The sequence below is a fragment of the Hyaena hyaena genome, unplaced genomic scaffold (assembly GCF_003009895.1).
Source record: "Hyaena hyaena isolate Hyena2069 unplaced genomic scaffold, ASM300989v1 scaffold_269, whole genome shotgun sequence".
Lineage (NCBI taxonomy): Eukaryota > Metazoa > Chordata > Mammalia > Carnivora > Hyaenidae > Hyaena > Hyaena hyaena.
The window spans coordinates 2242457-2259721 of NW_024080896.1; the positions used below are offsets into that span (position 1 = coordinate 2242457).

General features: G+C 38.5%; 1 protein-coding gene across 3 annotated transcripts in view; it reads right to left on the reverse strand.

The window, feature by feature from the left end:
• Positions 1 to 16970, reverse strand: part of LOC120240827 (aminopeptidase O (putative)) — a 343553-nt gene extending 326583 nt beyond the window's left edge. For 2 of the 3 annotated variants that reach the window (XM_039245665.1, XM_039245663.1), the window contains exon 1: positions 16897 to 16935. The gene's annotated coding sequence lies outside the window, so the exon portion shown is untranslated. Of the gene's footprint in view, positions 1 to 16896 lie in introns of all 3 variants that reach the window. The other variant, XM_039245666.1, reaches the window with a different exon arrangement.
• Positions 16971 to 17265: the final 295 nt, after the last annotated feature.

A 17265-nucleotide genomic window follows, 5' to 3' on the forward strand; every position in this document is an offset into this window, starting at 1 on the left:
GCCCATTTCTTCACTGGATTATTTGTGTTTTTTGTGTGTTGAGTTTGGTAAGTTCTTTATAGATTTTTGGATGCTAACCCTTTATCCATTATGTCATTTGCAAATATCTTCTCCCATTCTGCCTTTTAGTTTTATTGACAGTTTACTTTGCAGTGCAGAAGCTCTTTATCTTGATGAGGTCCCAATAGTTTATTTTTGCTTTTATTTCCCTTCCCTTCGGAAAAGTGTCGAATAAGAAGTTGCTCCCAGCCACCTCCTTTAATACTCACATGCCAAGCCAATATTCCCCTGGCCCCAGTTGTTCCCAGGGCAAGCTACCAAGGACTAGGGACCACCCTGAAAGCCCAGACCCCTCCAAAATGACTCAAACTAGCCAGTCCTAAGTCTGCTTACTTTGCCCTGCTTGGTCTTCCCCCAGAAACCACAATAAGGGTGTGGGCTCCTGCTCTCCCCTTGCTCTTCTGCCTCCTGACCAACTCTGTGCTCCCATGTATGGCCTTAGGGTTATGCCCCCTCCTCTTGGGAACTGTAAATAAGAAATTTTTTTTCAAAGGTAGCTCATCTTCATGTCTGTCACCTGATCATACCTGATTAAAACAAATGCTGGGCCCATATTAAAACAGACTGTCATCCTATCAGGAGCTCCTTGGAAATACAAACTACATACTTGATACCAGGGAGGATTCTTACAGCTCTCTCTTGATTCCATCAATCTCTACTGCTGTTGGAAAGAAGGATTTTCAGAGGAGACAGAAATGATAGTTGAAGGATTTTCAAGGGGGTAGAAAAGACAGAAAATACAGAATATATTTGGTGAGCTTCATTTTCAACGTAAGGAAGAGAGAAGCCCCAGTTATTTGTCAATTGTCTTTCAGTTATAATTTTAACAGTTACTGTCTTAGCACTGGATTGAATAACTATAATTGTAAAAACTACAAATCTTTAAATGACTCTGCATTTGTTAACCCTCTTCTATTTTTTCCATAAAGATTAGCAGTAAAATCCTGAATCCCAAAGGGTCTGAAGATAACCATAAGGGCAACAAAGAAAGGTGAAAGCTAAGGATACTGTAGCTAATCTGTAGCCAGTCTTAGGAAGAATAAAATCCCAGGAAAGGAGTGGGTGGAGGCAGTTCTTAGACAGAAAATCAGGACGAGACCCTGAAACCTGCCACCAGGAAAAGAGCATGAAGATCCTACCTTGATTTGAGAAGCAGTCTTAGTAACAAAAGCCAAAGGGTTTCCTGACACTCTCTCTCCTGGACAAAGCTAAGAGTATGAATAAATGCTTAACAGACACTTGTTGAATGAATACCTCAATCACATAAAATTGAGAATAGTTGTATGATACTTATAAAGATTTAGATATAGCACACTTTGTCATCCTATTAACTTAAACTCTTTTTTTGTGTCCTTTACTATTAGTTCTCTTGATACATATATACTGCTTTTCTCCTATAGCATAAGGTGGTACAATTTTTTTAAGTGCTCTGGTGTTGCAATATTTCTTTGGAGTATCTGCACAGTCAGCCATGGACTTATGAAAAAATGGCAGAGAAATTCCTATCCCACAAATGCTCCGTGTTTCAAAGGTTCCAGGAAAAAATGTGAAAGAGATCTAGATTATCGCCAGCCAGGAGAATACCATTCACCCAAAACTTCCTAGAATGCCTCGGGAAGACCAAGAAGACCAGAGTCTTTTTCCTTTGGGGATTCAGTCAATTCAGAACTCCTCTGGACTATTTAGAAATCTTTGAGAAGGCACTTGACCTTTATACACCAGTATGAATAACAATTAACAACTGCATCTAACATATTTTGGGTGCTTGCTATGAGATAAGCAAGGAGTATTAAATACATAATTTCATTTACTCCTCACTATGCAGCGACGTAGGTCCATCATCTCCATTTTACAGATGAGTAAGTTAAAGCCAAGAGAGGTTAAGATACTTCCCTAAGTTCAGAGTTATTAGATGGCAGAGTTGAAATTTAGATTCATATGGTCTGGCTCTAGACCCTCGATGTAGCACTATACTGTATTATCTCAAGTACAGTCCAAGCCTAGATCAAAAATGCCCATTTCAAGCACAGGAAAGCTCATTAGATCCTAAACCTATAAGGCGAATGATATAAGCAATACTGAAACAGGTCAAGAACTATGCACATATCCCCATACAAACATGGACACCCATTATTACCAGAATCTTCCCCACCACTCTTAAACAACACCATATTCTTTTGCTTATGGGAAAGGTTCTTTATACTATTTTATAGGTCTTACATTTCAAGAAGTGACAAAATCTTCCACATACACCAAATGGAAAGTAAATTTAAATCCTGACCTAATAAAACTACATAAAACTGCATTATATCACACAATATTACATGTTTGTATTCTATGTGTTAAAGACAAAATCATGCATTCGTGTAATAATGTAACATTCCATACATCATTGAAAAGCCAAAATACTGCTCAGAAACCACTCTTACCATCAGACACTAGACAAGATACGCTAGGAACTGGAAGATGGTGGAAAGGCATTTAAGGATGGAAATTAGAACACTAGAACACAAACTCATGTTTCAGGCCCCCTCAGCTGGCAGAAGTGCCAGACTTGTTGACATGACATATGTTTCCTTAACACCAACTTCCCCCACACTCTCCAGAACAAGATAAGCTCTGAACAGCTGGGAGAGCCCTCATGACACTGCCGAGTCTCTTCCAAGCTCAGTTCTTTCACCTGATACTCACACAACAATGGTTCTGAAGCCTTCAGAATCCCAGCTCACACTCAAATTCACTTGCTGTCCTCACTGCAGAATTTGAGTACAATGGTTGAAATCAGATAGGACTTCAGCAGAAGCAAAAGGAAGGGCTATTATTACATGAAGTGTTTTGTACACTACAGGCCCAAGATAAATAACTATTGAACATTTTTGTAGATATAATTCAGTTAATACACCCTTTAAAAGTAAAAAGAGGGGTACCTGGGTAGCTCAGTCAGTTAAGCATCATACTTCGGCTCAGGCCATTATCTCACGGTCTGTGAGCTCAAGCCCTGCTTTGGGTGAGCCCCACTTCTCTCTTTTCCTCTCTGCTCCTAGTGGGATACTCTCTCTCTCCTTCTCTCTCTGTCCCTCACTTATTTGTACCCTCTCTCTCTCTCAAAAAAAAAAAATAATTAAAAGAACTGGCTTAATATTTAATAAAAATGATGGTTTTATCAGACCACCCAGGAATTTTTGTGCTAGGATAAAAGTTAACAAAAATTTTCAAACTCCATTAAGAGAATTAATATAATTTATTATTGTCTATAAATATTCATACACTGGAAGCAAGAGATGGGTTACAGAGTTCAGTAGGGTAAAAATAAAGAAATCGGAAAAGAAAATATAGACAAAAATATCAGCTTTTTCCGTAATATTTCCTCTTCTAAAATTGTTGAAAAACACTATTTTTAAATAGAAGCTATTTTGGAAACTTGGTCTTAAGGAGGTATAGTGAAAATAGTTTCTTTATTAATGAACATTCTGCCTTGGAGAAAAAAATCACTGCTCCAGCTCAAAGGAAAATAGATTCTATTGGCAAAAAGAGATGACAGATAGAGACACCTTGAATCCATGATAACAAGGGACTCAAAATCCAGTTCCTATTCACCGCATGAGGCTCCTCTACAAGATACCTACAGAGTCATCCAGTAACTATTTCAAAGATCCCAGATATTTTACTTTATTTTTTAAAAATTTTTTAAAGTTTATTTCAAGAGAAAGTGAGAGCGGGATCGGGGCAGAGAAGGAGAGGAGAGAGCATCCTAAGTACACTCCACACTGAGAGCACAAAGCCCAATATGGAGCTAGAACCCATGAACTGGGATATCATGACCAGGGCCAAGATCAAGAGTCGGACGCTTCACTGACTGACCTACCTAGGAGGCCCAAAGACCTCAGGTATTTTAAGATATTGTTTAGGAGTCCAAGATATCTTTCAGAGTGATGATAACACCCGAAAATTAGAGGAGATGGCTGCACAGCTCTGTGAATATACTAAAAGCCACTGAATTATACAGTTTTAAAGGCTAAATTTTATGATATGTAAATTATGTCTCAATAAAGCTATTTTTTTAAGTAGGCTCTACATCCAATGTAGGGTTTGAAACTCATGACCTGGAAATCAAGAGTTGCATGCTCGACCGATTGAGCCAGCCAGATGTCCCAAAGCTATTATTTTTAAAAGTGGTAAAAAAGAACAGAAAAACTGTTTAAGCAAAGTCTTACAGTGGTTTTCTTACCCATGTCCTATAGAAATTAGAAAATCTTACATAATTTAGAAAAGACTCAGTAAAAACATATCAGTGATATTAGCAAAGTAGTATAAGCTTCACATTTTAAAAGGGCCATTTAAAAGAGGTGCACACTGACTTGAATAGGAACTTGAGGTTAAAGATCTATGCTATACCCAGTGCACATCTTCCAACATGGCATGGACATTTCAACTCTGGAATTTATTTTGCATATTATTTTAAAGACTTTCAAAGAGCATAAGCCCTGAGTACCACCTTCAGTATTTTTGCCATCCTCCTACCACTTGTTATTTATTAAATATTTTTTCTTCAATCCACTTTACCACTGGCTCGACATCTATAATACCCATGAAATCATGGGTTTGATTGGCTAATTTACATTTTCCACTATATGTTAAAATAGACACATAACTGTTAAAATCCAAAAGATGCTTATCCACTTACCACTTTAAATCATCTTGCACACAAATCAAGAAAACACTGGGTACAAAAAATTCAGCTGAGCCTGGTGACATATCTGTGTCTAAACTTGAAAAAGTGATAAGGAAATCAGAATGTTCAGAAATCCACTTTACAGCAAAATTTAGGACTATCCTACTCTATGAAAGCACATTATCAGTGGGAGCCATAGGGCTGGCATTCAGCCAAGCCAAGAAGACGTATTTGAGAATAACATTGGCGTGGATGGTAGAGAAAAATGGCAGGCAGTAGGCCTCCTTGAGGGAAGCAGCTGAAAGAACAAGGATGCTAGGTCCTCTCTACAAATTCTTGGGATCTTGCTACAGCCTACAGCCATCGCTCTGCTTGTCAAACAGAGCTGAACTCGGCAGAAGGCCGAATGCCTAATGGACAGGTGGGCAAGGCTTTTTATTGACCCTGCTTCCTTCCTGCCAACACCAGTACTGAAAGCCTGCAGACGGGCCCACTCCTAAAGTAGTCCTCTAGTGCAAAGAAAGAGTCTGGGCTCTACCACACCTGTTCCTTCCATCTAGAAGAAATGTGGGTTTGATTTTATTTTGAAATATTAGTACTGTGGGTGGTTTGAAACAGCTTCCTAAAAGGAGTTAACCCCTTTCCTGATGGGGGATGTCATGATACAATGCGCCCCCCCAACATCTCAAAAAAAACCACCCTGAAGACCCTGGAATATTTAATCCCTTTTTTTAAACTTCCTTTTCCCACTGCAAAGAGGACTACCTCTTTTTGTAGCTATCTATTATAAATAGGTGACACAATTACATGTCACTGCCTTTATTCTTATTCATCTCAAGAAGCCCTAATTGAATCTTGGGTAGTAAGGCATAAAGAAAGATGGTAACTGAGGCTCTCTCCAAAGAAAACTGGGAAAGGGAAGGGGGAAGGGTGAGAGAGAGAGAGAGAGAGAGAGAGATGCTTCCTGCCCCAGTTCTTGTTCTTGAATCATTTTTCTGGTAGCTAGATAAAATAACTTTCATATAATTCTGTGCAGGAAAAAAAATCAGATATCATTTTAGATAAATCTACTCTTGCCCCTGACAGTGAACTTAGGGTACTAGCCTATAGGCACATTGACACAATATTTTCTTAACACTCTTGATCCTTTTTCGGCTTCTAACACATGGCTTGGAGACTGAAGAAAGATATACTTTTCCAGTATTTTCTCAATAAAATCCATTCCTTTTCTGTGTAAGTTTTAACATGTAGCCCCATAACTATAAATGTAGGCTCCTACAGATTATTCAGAAAACATAAACTATCAAACAACAAATTTTTAAATCTGACTGTGTTATAACGTTATACTGTCAAACTGGCCTTCGGGGGACATCTTTAACCTAGGAAAGATACTCATGATTTCTAGACCTTTATCCCAAGCATCTCTAGACAATTTCCCAGTGAGTATTAAATGTTCAGGTGGCTTCATTACTAGCAATTAAGATTCATTATCTGTGAATATCTTCAGCAATTCAGGAACACATCTGTATCTCAGAACTCCTAAAGGATAAAATTGTAATCCAATAAATTACTGCTCTTCTCAGAGATCTAGCAAAGTATTTCTCAAAGCGTAGGCTGAGGATCACATGCATAAGAATGATCTGGTGAGGGGCACCGGGGTGGCTCAATCCATTAAGCGTCTGACTCTTGATTTTGGCTCAGGTCATGATCTCACAGTTGGTGAGGTCAAGCCCCATGCCAGGCTCTGCACAGACACCACAGAACTTAATTGGGATTGTCTCTCTCCCTCTCTCTGCCCCTGCCCTGCTCATATGCTCTCTCTCACTCAAAATAAATAAACTTAAAAAAAAAATCATAAGATCTCATTAAAATACCAACTAATGAGCTCCAAGAATTTACATTTCTAACAAGTTCCATATTGACGGTGCTGATCTAGCAACCAGAGTTTGAGAACCACTGGCTTAATCTAACTCTGGTCTCCCCCCAATCAACACTATTTAGGATTCACTGTGGAGTTCAATGACGCTAAAAAATGGCTCCCCCTAGCAAATTCTCTAACCACTTTCTGTAGGGCTTTTTGTGTAGGACTCTGCTCAGGATCTTCAAGAAGTCTCCATCATTCAAAACTTGTGGTATGGGTGGAAAGCTTGTCCTTTCTTGGCAACTGCAGGAATAAATGCCCTTCCCATCTCTCCCCTAATTCCTGGCCTCTGTCTGACCCTACAGCCCCAACTTCCTACCCTGCATGGACAACCTTTCTGTCCTCTATAGGAAACCATACTTCCTACAGCAGGAAAACTGTAAGAAGGGCAAGAGGTTACTCTGTTCCTGTCTTAGGAAACTACATTTCCTTTAGCCAGAAATCAAGACAGGCTCCCTCCATTTAGTGATTTATTTGATGATTGTCACAGGGCTACCGCTACAGACAACCAAGGACAAGGAAAGGAGTACTGTGTCTAAAGGCAAATTAGATTCTTCAGAAATAGCAGCATTTAGATCTCAATATTTACATTCTGGTCTTCCCTGGGAATAAATATATAACAGATTTCTCCATTGAGAGATATGTCCACAATCTACACACTACAAATAGGTGCCCCATTCTCTATAAATGGCTTTCAAATCCACCTCACCAGGTTTAAAATATACTCCTAGTGATTATCAGGGTCTCAGTGGTGAGTGAGTGAACATGTATGCAGTTCACCCTTCCCAAGAAAAGAGATTTTAACGAATTCCTAGAAACTTAAAAGTATTTGGGAGAAAGATAAGAAAATATATTTGATATAGCTTCAATATCTTTAGAAGATCTCCAGGATCCCTATTATCTTTTCAACTTGAATATACAACTGAATATATGTAATTGGTGACCATGTTAAAATTAATCAGGAAGATTTAAAAGTACAGTTAAACAGTTTATTTTTCTTTGAGACTTCTATACATGCTTAAGGAAAAAGTGTAAACCTGGAGAAGAATACAGAACAATACCAACAGGAAAGGATATTTTTTAAATGTTAGCCATACACTGGTTAAATGTTGCAAATACTGTATAACATTAACAATTTACCAAGGAGTGTGAAAAAATATGACTTTCTTAAGTCATTGTAAGAAAATGACTAAACAAAACATATACTATCACCATGGTATTTCTAGAACCTAAACCACTCTCTATATTAAAAAAGTCATTAAACCATGTTCAGAATCAAAATGACTTGTTATTAACAACATGGACATACATGTGCTCGAATGTGGCCATTGAAGAAACTTTTATTTGTCTAATACTGAGTGTGGCTGCAGACTGAGCACAAAAATCGTTAAGTATCATCTGCCACTAGAGAACAACTGATGGGGATGTAATGTTTTTAGAACACAACTTCTGCAATAAAATGTTTCTGGCATGCTTTTGTACTTAAGATGAATGTCTATTTTCGTGATTTGAAGAGAACAACTCATGTCTCCTTTGAGGTGCTAGATCCTAAACACCAAAATAAATCAAATCCTCAAGAAAAACTGGTTATCATCCTTTATTAAGGTAACAGATTAGTCTATTTCTTGGAAATCCTCATAATTAAGTATAGGTCATAAAAAAATCAGTTAATCACCATTAGGGGATTTAGCCATCATAATATTCCTAGATAGAGCTACTTATTATACAAGATCAAATATAGTATACTACACTGATCAAATAGATCAGTATCCACAAAAATTAATTCATATAAGAATCAAGTAAAAATGTCAAGGCTTTTAATGCCACCCACTTACTCCCTATTTTGCAATGACAATATTTGCGATATAACAAAACCTGCATCAGCTTATATCTGTGGATAGGTGTTGTTGTATTTTTTTTTATGCCTTCTAAAAGAGGTGGGACTTATTGCCCACTCTTTCTTGATGAATAATGCAAGATAAGCTCATTAAATAAAGTTTAAAAAAGAAGTTCCACTAGAAGTATGGATTTATTGAACATAGGAAAAAGCATCTAAAGGCATATTCTATGAATATGTCTGGCTAACTGAGTCCACTGTAATCACTTCTCAATCAACACCACACATACATATAATAAAGCTCAAATAAAGAGCAAAAGAGAAAACAATGGAGGTAGGGGAAGGCAAGGGAAAAGAAGAACATCTCTAAGAGGTTGTAAGATTTATATGTTGATACTTCTGCCAAAGATAGCAGACTTCATAACGTGGTGCCCAAATGCAAAAGAAATACCCTGAAATTAGGTCACACAGCACAAAACGAAGGCTTTCTGAAAAGTAACATACTTATAAGTAAAGGATCACAAAATCAGATCAAGAAAATATTGAAAAATAATATATTCCTCACCTAAAAAATATAAAAACCAAGCTGAATAAATTCCATGACTTTTTAAAAAAAATTTTTACATTCATTCGTTTTTGAGAGACAGAGAGAGACATGAACTGGGGAGGGCAGAGAGAGAGGGAAACAGAATCCGAAGCAGGCTCCAGGCTCTGAGCTGTCAGCATACAGCCTAATGCAGGGCCCAAAACCACAAACCAGGAGATCATGACCTGAACTGAAGTCGGATGCTTAACGGAGTGAGCCACTCAGGTGCCCCTCCTCCCACCCCATGACTTTTAAAACACTACAGGAGGAAGGTCCATGGTCAGGAAATTGACAATATTAGAAATAAGAGCTGAGAAACACTTAATGCATATAAGTAAGGAAACAAACATCCAGAAAGTCTTAGTTCTGGTCTCATTTCAGAAACTTTGATTTTTCCATAACTACAGGTTGGCTATTTTCTCTCTCTCCCTTTTTTTTTTTTTTAATGTTTATTTATTATTGAGACAGAGAGAAACAAGAGCATGAGCAGGGGAGGGGCAGAGAGAGAGGTAGACACAGAATCAGAGGCAGGCTCCAGGCTCTGAGCTGTCAGCATAGAGCTCAATGGGGGGCTCGAACCTATGAACCCTGAGATCACAACCTGAGCTGAAGTCGGACCCTTAACTGACTGAGCCACCCAGGCGGCCCCGATTTTCTCGCTCTCCCAAAATTACCTACTCAGAGCCAACAACATTTGCCTTCACTCCATTCAGCAAACCAATGGTCCATTCTTGATATTTTCATTATTTGGAACAGCTCCATTACTTAAATACTTCATTTCCATAATCATATACCAGAGCATAGCCTCCTATTCTACCTACTCTTTCTCTTAATTATTCACCAACTCTTGGTATACTGAAACTCCAGTCCCTCAGCTTTTCCATTATCTTTAGTGCATCTGCTCCCTTCGGTTCTAGGAAAGAGGCTCCAACTGGGGAGCGATTTTGCCCCTCAGAGGGCATTTGGCAATGTTTGGAGACATTTTTGATGCTCACAACTGGAGGGGGTGGTGGCATCCAGTAGGTAGAGGCCAAGAATGCTAAACATACTAACATGCACAAAACAGCCCCTACAGAAAATTATAAACATTCCTGAAGTTGAGAACCTCTGCTCTGTGGCCTTCTTTAGATAATGTGGTTCATTTCTTCAATCACTCTTAGAACATTTTAACCTCAATTCTCTTGCTCTTTCATCCTTCTGATACCTATTCTATAAAACATTTCAAACAACTGAATCACCCAAGTTTTCTACTTCTAACTCAGTGTACTGAATTCAACCAAAGTTAAAGAAATAAATTATTAAATAAATATCACACGACCATGCAAGAGGTGGATGCTACATACACAGATTCCAACTCAGCAAGACCCCCAGCATTACCAGGCAGGCAACCTTTCATGTGTCTCTCTCTAGCTGCCCCCTCAACTCCTGTTCTTTCCCCTCAGTGACTACTCTAAACTTCTACCTCTATCCCCTCTCCACCACATCAGCACTCAATAGCAAATTTACCTGCTTCACTTAGAAGGGTTTGCTACCATCAGACAAGAATTTTCCCAATTCCCTCCCCACCCTACAAACTTATTCACATTTATCCCCACCCTTCCCCAAGCCGTCCTTCCCAGGAAGATGGAGTAAGTGTCCTTCCTGTCCCAGGACTCCCTGATCATGTCCTGTGACATCCTCTCTCACTGGCCCTCTCTGGGACCTGTTTCATCAATCATCCAGCCCTTAAGTGTCCTCCCTCAACTTCTTCCTCTCTCTCTGCCCTTTACACAGCAGAAATAAGTGATTGTTCCAATCTCTTGTTAGGGGGGAAAAAAACACAAATGAAAAAAACTCTTCCTTACTCCCACATCTCCTCCAACTCTTCTCTCTGTCCCCTCACAGACAAATTCCTAAAAAGGACTGTCTTCATTCCCCATCCCCATTATTCTGTCTCCCTTCCAGTCCACTGCTCACACCCTACCATGCCACAAAAATTTCACAGTGGAGGCAAATGACTTCATCAATCGCAGTAGGTTCTTCCAGTCCTGAATTCTAAATCATGAATACACATGACCCTATCCTCCTTAAATTTATCTCCTCTTTTGGTATTTGTGATACCACTCTCCTCTATCTCTTCATGCCAATTTGGTGCTTCCTTCTCCCTCTTTGTAGATGCTGGTGTGCCCTCCAGCTCTAGCTTCAGTTTTTCTCACATGTCCATGTAATCCATGCTCTACTCACTTTGACCTCCATACACCCAGTCCTGATCTCCTTTAAGTTTTCCTAGTGAACGACAGCACCATCTCCTCTGTTACCCAAGTACCCCAGGTTTCTTAGTCTCACCCACACATAAACAATTCCAAAGTCCTCGTTGATTTAACTTGAATATCTCCTGGATCCATCATATCAGTTCATTCTCTTGGCAATATATCCAATATAATGTTCTCACCTATAACATACTATAAGAATAATTAAGTACATATGAGTAAAAAATGGGAGTCCCTTCTTACAAGTAAGGATGTTACATAAATACAATGAGGTATGATTCAAAAGAAAACAGAACATTGGAATTCTTTTTTTAAAAAATGGATTCTCATACTGTTGGAATATAGGCAAATCATTTAATCATCCCAGGCTTCAGATTCCCAACTGCTAAAGGGTATGAAAGAAATATCTAAAGACTCTTTGCACCCTTAATATTCATTCTATAGTTCTATTTCTACCAGACATTACTTAGATAGTTCATACTTCCAAATATGCATCATGCTTGCTATATATGCAAAACATTATTACTGCAAATGAAATAGGCTGATATGTCTCTCCTTTGCTGCCAAAATCTATCAAGCATATCCCAATTCCCATCAGTTTCAAAAACTAAATCTTCAATTGCAAGTGTCAAAGAAATAAAATGTAAACAAAGGGAAAAGCCAAGAAAAAATTATAATGACATTGATTATATGTATAAAAATGCTATCTCAAGATAATTTCTTCAGGAATCAAGCAATATAGAGTAATGAGTTAGCAACAAAATGAATGTGCCATAAACCTTTCTGACAGGAACAGCATTATAAACAAAAAGCTCTTTTTACACACAGAAAAAGAGTGCGGGAACTGTGCAACATCCAAAGTCAAATGCCAACACAATATAGATGCAATATGAGATCTCAAAACGTTTCAGAATCTGTTTTTTCAAAGACAGGCTCTCAGAGAAAGATAATATGAACTAAGCTGTGAAAATGTAGTTTGAATGCTATTCAAATATTATCACCCCAACCAAATGAGAAGCACCTGTCATCCTTTTGACAAAGATGCTCTTCCATTACCTACTAAGCTCAGAAGTAACGTTCTATTTTTAAAGTACTATAAAAAGAGAGGGTGGATGAAGAGTGCGGCAGGCAAAAGAATTTACCTTGCAAAATTGATACTGAGCCAAGTGTCAACACAAAACACAGGATAAATCAACTCTGGAGGCACCCCGCCTGGGTTCAAATCCCAATTTCACCACCTGCCAGCCTTGCAATTTTAACAATTCAATTCATTTAATTTCTCCATGCCTGGTTTCTTCATCTGTAAAAGACAATGGTGATAGTACCTATTTCACAGGTAAAGTGCTTGGAATAATGCTGGCCATGCTGTAAACACTATAGAAATACTAGGTAATGTTATCATGATTATTTTCCTTACTATATTTAGACTAAGTATTAGGTGAGAAGAAAAATAACAATAACACTATAATGCATGCGCAAGCTCCAGTTTAACACTATTGCCAGGTATTTTGTTCACTGTTTAATAACATTATTTCAAATATTTCCATTCCCATCCTCTAGAATCTCACAAATCAAATCACCAAGTATTAATATTAAATTCATACTATATGGCATGAGAAGTATATAAAACATAATTCAATATATATCAAAAGTATAGTATACGCTATACAGATACAATGGAATGTTATTCAGTAATAAAAAGGAATGAAATTCTTATATATGCTACCACATGGAATAACTCTACTATGATGTGGATGAAACTTGAAAATATACTAAGTGAAATAAACCACATACAAAAGGATAGTGTATGGCTCCACCTAAAATAGGTAAATTAATAGAAACAGAAAGTAGAGCAGAGGTTACCAGGGGCTGGGGGACAGGAGAGAGGTGGAGAGAAGGGGAATAGCGAATCATTTTAAAATGGGTATAGAGTTTCTGTTTGGAGTTATGAAAAAAATATGGAAATTTAATGGTGATGACTAAACAATATTACAAACGTGCTTAATGCAATGAATTACATGGTTAAAATAGTAAACTTTATATTATGAATATTTTACCACAATCAAAATCTTTAAAACAATACAACCTATATTTTCATCAGGAAGTTTTAACATGAGTACCAGCTTTAATAGTACTAAAATTTTAAAAAGTAGATCACATATTCTCAAGTTCCTGACTAGGGATACCAATAGAGTCATTATCAACTCCTGGCTTGAACTTGGTTTAAAATACATGCTTGGAAATGGGTACATGCTTTGCAAATTCAATAAGGAACATTATTTCATTTTGCTTATAGTCAATTTTTTTAGCTCATTGAAGAGAGAAAAAAAGAGAATTATACTGAGAAGCTAACTTCATACATGGCCAATGCATAATGGTAGTTTTATGAGGAGATATTTATCCACACAGAATCATAGTGTGAGTACAACACCATACCTGTGCAGAGCACAATAAATGGATGATGTGTAAACCAACTGGTATTCAGTTCAAAAGTAGAGGGGGTTCCCATATATGGGTAAACCATAATATAAACCACTGAAATATCTCCCAAATTCTAAACAGAAATTAAAAGTCTATTATTTTGATACATATAATAACATGAAATACTGGAAGTCTGCACTCCAAACAGTGCAACCAAAAGGCATATTGCATTTCAAAGACAAAATGAAAGTAAATTTAATAAATTAGCATTTTCCCAGAATGGCTAAGGTTAAGGCACTCGAGTTAGGATAATTTAATTCTCCAGTAAACTCATAAATACCATATATCTAATATCTTTCAAGGAATAACAATTTTCAGAGAAGGTGAATGTAATTTTCAAAGAACCTAAGGCCCAAACCAGACTAATAATATTAGCAAACAGTTACATGGCTCTTCCAATATGCCTGATTTGTTCTAAGCTCTTTACATAAACTAACTCACTGTATCCTCACATCTTCTGATAAAAAGTATTCTTATTATTCCCATTTTACAAATGAGCAAATCGAGGTGTAGAGGGGTCAACTGCTTTGTCTGGGTTCACTGAGCTGCTAGTAAGTGACAGAGCTAGGACCTGAATAATGGAAGTGTGTTCTCACAGTCTCCCTGCTGTTCTTATTTTTTTAATTTTTATTTATTTTGAGAGAGGGAAAGGGCAGAGAGAGAGGGGGAAGGAAGAAAACAATCCTAAGCAGGCTCCACACAGCCAGCGCAGAGCCCAACCAGGGGCCTGAACTCACAAACCATGAGGTCACGACCCGAGCCAAAATCAAGATTTGGATGCTTAACCTAATGAGCCACCCTGGTGCCACCTCCCCTCCAACCCCGTCCCTGCTTTTAATCATTATGGTTTACTATCTCTTGGTGACACTGAGGAATGGAATACATAAAGTAAAGGTAAACTCCAAATGCAAAGCAGTTTGGGTGGTCAAATATAATAAAATCTCTGCGGAAAAACCAAATTACAACACAAGACAGTAAGAGGGCACTTGTTGGGATGAGCACTGGGTGTTGTCTGTAAAAGATGAACCACAGGAACCTACCCCAAAAACCAAGAACACACTTTACACACTGTATGTTAGCCAATTTGACAATAAATTATATTTAAAATAAATAAAAATAATTTAAAAATTAAAAAAATAAAATGACTGTTCTGAGGGGCACCTGGGTGGCTCAGTCAGTTGAATGTCAGACTTCAGGACATGATCTCATGGTTTGTGAGTTCAAGCCCCACATTAGGCTCTCTGCTGTTTGTGCAAAGCCCACTTCAGATCCTCTGTCCCCCTCTCCGTGCCCCTCCTCTGCTTGTACACTCCCAAAAATAAATAAATATTAAAGAATAAGTAAATAAATAAAATGACTGCTCTGAGACATTAAGAAAAGGTTAAAATATGTCAGTATACTTAGTATTTAAGAAGGCAAGGAATTACTTAGGGCATTTAAAAATTTTCTATCCAAAACAGTCAATATGATTTTCAATTATTTAAGGGGTAAAACTTGCAACAACCACAAATTACACATTCCCTGAGGGGTCGAAAAAGAAGGAAGAAGAGTTGTACTGAGAAATCTTACTTCCCACTTATCTAATTCTTAAGGATAGTGTGTGTGTGTGTGTGTGTGTGTGTGTGCATGCGCGCGCGCGCGCGCGCGCGCGCACACACACGCGCGTCTAGCAGGAATCATAAATTAAGCTTTCCAGTTTTAATTCCAAGTATATAAGAACTTAAAACTAAAGATATTACAAAGTGTCAAATCATTTATATAGATGAGTGAATAAACTCACATAATTATGTTTGACTATTATGAAAAGGCTAGAATTTTATCATTTATACTAGAATCATTTAAAAACAACAAAAAAGGTATAGGTTTTGAAGTCATACACAGACCTGAACTTAAAGCCTGGCTCCACCATTTAGTTACACTTTCTGGCAAGTTAACCTCTCATACTTGAGCCTGTTTCCTTCTCTGTAAACTGAGGATAATTCCTTACTCACAAGGTTTTGTGAACTAAGAAGAAAACATATGTAAAGTGTCGAATGAAGTCCCTGAGACACAGCAGATGGTTAACAATGAGTGACTATTATTATTTCATACCTTATTCCCCCTAATATTAGAAAAATCTAATCTTACCAATTAGCAAGTCATTGGAAGGCTTCTCAAAATTATATGAAGATATGCTCTATTCAAAAATGGAACATACTTAAAGACAAACACAATACCAAACCACCAGCAGATCAAAGATTTCAGAATCCTGCCTTTCCTTCCATATCTATTCTGGTCGGTTTTGTAACAACCTGTATTCCTTATCAACAATATTAATTTGTTTGTTTTTTGCTGTCTAAACATTCCCAGTGGGGTTCTGATACTTATTTTGCTAGCTAACTTTGCAAAGGTACTTGTCACCACTGCTTGAAAACCAAAATGAAAGCCAGGATCAGGGAACATTCTAATGAGATGCTATAACTGTTCCATCCATCTCAACAGTTGATTGGATCCCATGTGGATCATTTATTATCTCAATAGATTTTCACATTCCTTCGCCACTCCCTTTTCAACAAATACATGCGTTAAGGCGCAAAACTCTGACTGCCAGAACGAATGCTCTTTAGAGACACCAAAATTTAAAACTTGGTGATCTAAGGATCCCTGGGGTGGGTGTTGGGGGACAGGGAAGGTGGTTGGATTTCACTGCAAGTGGAAATTAAGAGACCTGTAAACTGTTTTTGTCTCCTTAAACACGACTGGAGATGAGTCTTGTGGAGCTAGAAGCGGAGAAGGGCGGGTGAAGTGGGCCTGGAGGCTAAAGAAGGAGACAAATGAAGGCTGAAGAAGGGTCTGTGCCAATGGGGAGAGGAGAGTCAGCGCCCATCGCCACCTCGAGAGCTGAGGAGAAGTGACAGGTCAGCCCAAGCCCAGGACAGGCTCAGCCTCAGAAGTCTGAGAAGACTGAGAGGGGACAGGTACCCCATCGACCGAAGATGAGGACTGAGGAGGGTTCCCGGTCGCCTCAAGAACAGGATGCTGCTGTCTCCGCCGCCATCGCGGCGCGGGAGGAGAGGAAGGCAAGGACCCAACTGGAAGCGTATGGGTTACCTGTCTCAGTCGCCTGCCCACCGGTCTCCACTTCCGCAGACTCCGGGTTACCACGGGCTACCCGGGCCGCGTCCAGTGACGTCATCCACGCGCGCCCGGGCTACGGCCGGCCCGGCCCACCCCTGGAGAAGACTGGGCGGAGTCTCTGAGGGGAGGTCTGCGCAAGCGCGGAGCTAAGGCAAGCGTGGACTGGCGGGCAATGTTTGGTTGGGTTTGGGAAGTGTAGAGTTGCCCTTGTTTCTCGATTATTTCTAATTGCAAAGTCTTATGGGTATTTAGGAAATTAAAAGTTACTGAATTACAGTAGTGTACTTTTTTCCTTATTTTATTCTGCCTCTGGTATATATGACTGTAGTGTACATATTAACT